The sequence below is a fragment of the Malurus melanocephalus genome, unplaced genomic scaffold (genome assembly GCF_030028575.1).
Source record: "Malurus melanocephalus ecotype Western Australia unplaced genomic scaffold, MMel_1.1 scaffold_54, whole genome shotgun sequence".
Taxonomy (NCBI): Eukaryota; Metazoa; Chordata; class Aves; order Passeriformes; family Maluridae; genus Malurus; species Malurus melanocephalus.
The window spans coordinates 2,964,441-2,970,581 of NW_026623286.1; the positions used below are offsets into that span (position 1 = coordinate 2,964,441).

Genomic DNA, 6,141 nt, shown 5'->3' on the forward strand with positions numbered 1-6,141 from the left:
GGCTGGGGGACACCACACCGGGCTGGGGGACACCACACCGGGCTGGGGGACACCACACCAGGCTGGGGGACACCACACCGGGCTGGGGGCTGCATCTCCCCTTCCCAAACACAGCTCATCCTACCCCAAACAGCAGCGACTCCACCTCAAACAGCAATGGCCTTTAAGGCTCCGTGGGCTGGAGTTTAATTTCCAGCAGGCTGTGTGTCACCTGTCACCAGCCYGGGCAAGGAGTGACGGCAGCAAATCCATCACAACAGGTCTGTCCGTGTGTCAAGCCCTCAGAGCCAATGGTTCCTGGGCTTAGTGACCAGTGTTAAAAGCCACCATGTTTTAAGCTTGGTTTGACGTGACATTTAAGCTTGACTTTTTGCAGAGTGGGGAAAGGAACAGAGGGAGGAAAGAACAGTGGAGGAGGGACAGCTCTTTTTGGTTCTGCTGTATATATGTGTTTTAACTTGTTGCTTAATCCCTCCTGACCTCTCACACAACAGAGGCTTTATAAATCTCCAAGATTGTCCACTCCACTGAAGATTAAATGTGTCATTCCCAGTGCTGGAGCTTTATTCATACAGGAGCAATAAAGATCCCTTCTCTGGACTTGGGGCTGTCCCAAAACCACTTTACAGTGCTGAAATATGGACTGGTGGTTTAACCATTTCCAAGAACCCTCCGTGACCAGTCCAAGAGCTCCCAGGTGAGTGCAGACCCTCATGCACAGTGCCTGCGTGCATTCCTGCACTGTCAGTGGATCCCAAGGGACAGCACAGCTTTYCCCCCACACCACAGATGGACAAACTGGGACTCAGGGAAGCAGCCAGGCTCAGCCAAGTGCAAAGCTGGAAATCAAATCCAGCCATTTCACCATCCCCAGCCTTTGCTGAGCATCCGACCGTGGCTCCCGYCAAGCACCGCAGGATCCTGGCTGCTTTTCAGGCTTGGCTTTTCCTTCATTTGATAAGAGCTTGTAATTGCAGCTGGCCCTCATAAAGCACAGCCTTTCCCCACGCAAAGACGCGGCTCCTTCCTCCCATAACCTCCACACACTGGAAGCAGCATTAAAGCTCTAATGCCATTACCCATCCGAGACCACGCTCGGTCGGGGCCGCTTTGATGGATCGAAGGCGGCAAAGGTGCAGACTCAGCCCGGGTTTCCTTCCCGTCCGTCTGCAAACCATTCATTTTGATGCTCTGTACATCTGTGTGCATAACCTCCGCTCCTCAGACACATTGGTATTTCCACCACATTCGAGCACTAGGGCGGCTGATAAAAATTCTCAGCACATAACACAATGCACCAAAATATGAGCAGCTTAACACTTACAGAGAATAAACGAGTAAAAGGCAGACCTCCAAAAAAAAAGACAAAGAAAAAAACCACCAAGAAAGGATTTTTATTTAAAGGGAAGAAGCCAATTAATTGAAAAATAAATGGGTAAAACATCAGCTTTTTGTCTACATCAGAGCAGCAACCCAGTGATGTGGAGCACAGGGCTGGGCGGAGGGGAGGAGGTCTGGGTTTTGGCAGCTGCCTTTACAGCAGCTTGAGAGGAGGATGCCCTGAGCCCTACACACACAACAACCTGCACTGAGCTCTAAAAGCCCATGATCTTATACTTTGATTCTGTTAATTTCAAGTACTTGAGCAAAACAGAAAGAAAAAAAAAAAAAAGAAAAATTGCCCAGAAAATGTTGCTGTCTCCCTATTTATCCACAGCTTAACTTCAAAAGGGTGCTACAGGCATAGGAGGTTGCGTAGTCTGCCTGTGATAGCAGAGGACTTGGTGATGGCTGGAGGGGCTACAGAAATATCTTGGATTCTCATCCCCGATGAGACACTGATTTATTGTGCTRTGTGACCTTGGGCGTGCTGCTGGAGCACACATCCCTTCAGTCTCTCCACAAACATGAAAAAGGCTGATCTGAGAGTGTGCTGGGCTGCCTGGTCCAGTGTGGAGCTGCTGCTCCTCACCTTCCCTGCCCAGCATCACAGCTCAGCCCCAAATCCATGGCACCACCACAGCCATGGAAGGCAAACCTCACTCCAGAGGCAGCACAGGCAGGTTTGTCCTGCCTGACCCATTTATTCCAATCTGGCACATTTTCCAGTTACAACAATTGGAGGAGTTCCCTGATTCCTGCAAGGGGTTGTTCCTCAAAGCCTAGAAAGGAGCTGTGCTTTAAGAGCAGTTCATTAAAGAGCACTGGCCTGGCTCCTCTGTGCCARGGACACGATCAGCTTTGGGCACCTCGGTCTTGTATAGAACTCGCACCAGCAGCAGCTGAAATGCAGCAGGAGAGGAGCTGAAAAGCATTACATTAAATTATACTGTTCCAGTCCTTTGTATTAGGAAGGGAATGTTAACAAGTCTCAAAGAGGCCAGGCTGACAGGCAGAGGGGCAGAAGTCACCATCATCCACAGACCTGAGATAACAGGTAGTTCCATGACACGTTCTGTCACTCTGCTTCTGTGCTCAGCACACATCTCAGCTTTGAGAGCACGTCCTGAAGCAGAAACAGTCCTGCTCTCGGGGACAACATGTGCCCAGAGCATCCCTGACCTGGCAGCAGACACAAGGACCAGCACAGAGCCTCGAGCAGCCTCATCCTCTCCATGGCAGAACGGGGATCTTCTGCTATCCCCCATCCATCACTGTCATAACCCTGCAGTTGATGTGAAATACCATTTCAGTGGCACAAGCAAGGGCTGTTGATGCAGAAACAGCACTGCTGTGCTATCCCAGCTCCAAAGGAGGCACCACAGCAGGGTCTGGGCTCCTCCTGGGGCTGATGCAGGGCTGATCAGCCTCCTCCTCCTCCTCCTCCTCCTCCTCCTCCTCCCGAGCACAGGCAGGAGCTGGGCACGCTCCTGGTGCTGCCTTTTGCAGCTCAGGCTGACTCACCCAGCCCTGACAGCACCCAGGACGGCCATTCACGTTCACATTCACATTACTGCACTGCTCTGTCTTGTTCTTTACCACTTTAACAATCAGAAATAGGACAACAGGAAATTCTTTTACAGCCCTAGACCTGCCCTAGTCAATACAAGTGTTACTGTCTGCACTAATAAAATGCTCTTGATGCGAGRAGCAGAGCCCAGGTAATAACCACTGCACACACGTGACATGGTGAGTGGCTGGCAGCCAGAACAGGCATTTCCCCAGCCCTGTGCTCATGGCAGGGCTGAAACTGCTGCCTGATGGGGCCAGGAGGGAGGCAAAGGGCTGGGGAAACAACAGAGGGGCACCTGAGGGTAGGGTCACTTCTAAAATCTTCCCCAGGTACAGAACATCCTGGCAGAAGCCTTTCACCAAGAGGTGAGCAGTTATCCTGAAGTCAGACTTGGCAGGAGAAAACATGACATTACTGAACACAAGCTATTGCATAGCAAATATGAAATCACATAAAATCCACAGCCACCTCTGGAGCAAATATACCCCTCAACAAGTAAAGCAAAATCCATGTTAAGCTCCAGATTTCAAAGCAAAGCTCTACTTGCAGCTCAGAAGACCAGCACAAAGGCAACTGCTGAGGACCAGCAGCTGTAGGAAACCTGGTGGGAGAGATGAAAATCCTCAGCCCAGCCAAGACCCTCAGCACTTCCCAATCCCAGCATGAAAGCCCTTGGTCAGCAGAGCAGGATGCCCAAAAGCCAGGGCTGGCAGAGGACATTTGGTGGGCACTGGAGTCTCCAGCTCCATACAGCATGAGGGACTGAGGGTGTACACAATGTCCAGGGTGTACACAATGTCCAGGGTGTACACACCCTCCAGGCAGGGTGTACATACCATCCAACACCCCCAGAGCTGCAGCACAGCTACACCGAGCAGCGAGCGAGGTGCCCGTTCAGCTCTCAGAGCAATTGAATTATCTCCAGTGGAATTGCAGCGCTGGCCAAAGAGACAAAGTTAAATCGTAGCAAGGTGCAAGTGCCTGGCAATGTAATATTCCTGATAAATGGCCAGATGACATGTGCTGTTATACAATCTAAGGTGCAATTTGGGCGATGACAATAGTCCCTGGAGTTTCCATTTCCAAACAGCCGCTCGGTTCAATCCAATCCATGTCACAGCAGCTTTGCTGGGGTGAGTAAGTAGAGCTCATTTGTGCTATTACATGGAGAGCAAGGMAGAGGAGCAGAGGAGTGTCTTGAAAATGAAAAATGAGAGAAAAAAGAAGAGTGACTGGAAGAACCTGAGCCTGCTGGGATGCACAGGGGGTGGGTGAGTGTGGTGATGCTGCGTGGTCCCAGCCCAGAGCCCCCAGCCCAGAGCCCCCAGCCCCGTTGGCAGTGCCCATCCCTGTCCATGCCACCACTGCCCTCGTGCAGGAGCCTGGATTTATCTCACATTTCGGTGTTTCTTCAGCAACCGTGTGATTATACTGTAATCACGATGACACCGCTCCTGGGTACAGCAAACAGCACGATCATTAAAAAATTCATTTCAAAATCTTCCTGGAAGCTAATAAATTTTACAGCAGTTTCAATCCTTTCTCATTGCAACAAAGAAAAGCTTAGTTCCAGACAAATTAGAAGTAAATTGATTGCCTTAGGGGAATCTATTCAAATATCACTTTTCCATGTTAGAAATCTCTTCCTGAAACAAGAAGAGGAGAATCAGGGAGAGCCAGCACGGGAGCAATGTGGAAAAGCAAATCATTAAATCTCAGTTCATGAAACTGAGGGGCGGGGGGGGAGAATGAAACTTAAAATAAAATGCAAATGTCTCACTGGGGTGCGGGCCCAACATTTGTGACAGAATTTATGAATAATAAATAYGAATAAATAGTAAACACGAAGGGATCAAACACTGTTGTGGATGTTTACTCATGGTTAGCCATCTTTCATGGACAATGCGCAGCTGCATTATTTAACACTCCTCTCCCAGCTACTTYGGGGTTTCTTTTCAACTCCAGCACCTTCATTTTTTCAGGGGTGTATGCACAAGGTGCAGGGCTCATCCCCAACACCCTGGGCACACCAGTGAAGCCCCCTCCACCCAACAGGAGTGGCCACTCCCAGCTCAGGGCAGTGATCCACCACATTCACACTCCAGATAAAATAATAAGCTCCACAAAATACAAACAGTCCCCAGCCACGGTTCATCATTTGCTTGTAAATTAAGGCTCCGCACCTCTCCCTTATCTCCTCTAATAGCATAATATCAGGAAACAAGAGGTGGGGAATAGTGTATTATATTTTTGACCTATGGGCTTTATAGAGCCTTTCCTAATAAGAAATCTTCAGTCAATGCAGCAATGTAATCCTGGCGTGGCTTCCTTTGCACAATGCTCAGAGGATACTAATAACCAGGGACAGTGACAAATGCTCTTTACTGCAACGAGGAGCCTTTCCTTTCCTCTCTTTCACCATTATTCGGGATTTATGCAAGCTAAAAATGCTGTATTTTTAATCCTGGATTGTCTGTCCTGACACAGAAGGTCAACAGTGCTTGGACAAAGCACTGGAATTATTTTAATGAAACAAGGGCTGTGATTTAGATTAGTTTATTGGGCAATTGCTGATAAGGACCATGGCTGCGTGCAGCTCRTGGGCAGTGCTTCTGGAATGGTCAAAGCATGCAAGGGACTCGTTCCCAGCTGCTGCAGACACACACAGCTCCCAGGAAATGCTCCCAGTGATTTACAGCAGCCAGGAGCTGGCCATTCACCTCTTCCCCTGCCTGATATCACCATGAATAACTCCCTCTCTGCTGTTTTATGGATGAGGACAGAAGGACAGACAGACCAGGGTGCAYGGCCAGCTGAACGACAGGGTAAGCACAGACTCCATGCAAAGGATTTTCTGTGGAAAAACGCCTTYCTGGGGATGCTTTTGGGATGAGAAGCAGGCTGTGAGAAGGAGGGCGATCCCCAGAAGCAGAAGGAGCACGCCCTGCACTASAGCAGAGTCAGACCCAGAGGGTATTATGGGCTGGAATGCAATTTAATGCTGGCTGCTCCCCTTTATCCAGGACCGCAGGCCAATCCCCACCTCATTCACCAGGAAAAATTAATTCCCTTTCAGAGGGCTGGCAGAACACACCATTTAAACTCCAATTAATCCRTTCCTTAAGTGGTCCATGGAGCTTGCACTGGCCCCTGAGCAGCAGGGATTTCACCTCCAAAACTCCACTGCT

General features: G+C 49.6%; 1 protein-coding gene across 2 annotated transcripts in view; it reads right to left on the reverse strand.

Moving 5' to 3' along the window:
- Positions 1 to 6,141, reverse strand: part of PCDH19 (protocadherin 19) — a 58,338-nt gene that overhangs the window by 3,670 nt on the left and 48,527 nt on the right. The gene's annotated exons all lie outside the window — the stretch shown is intronic.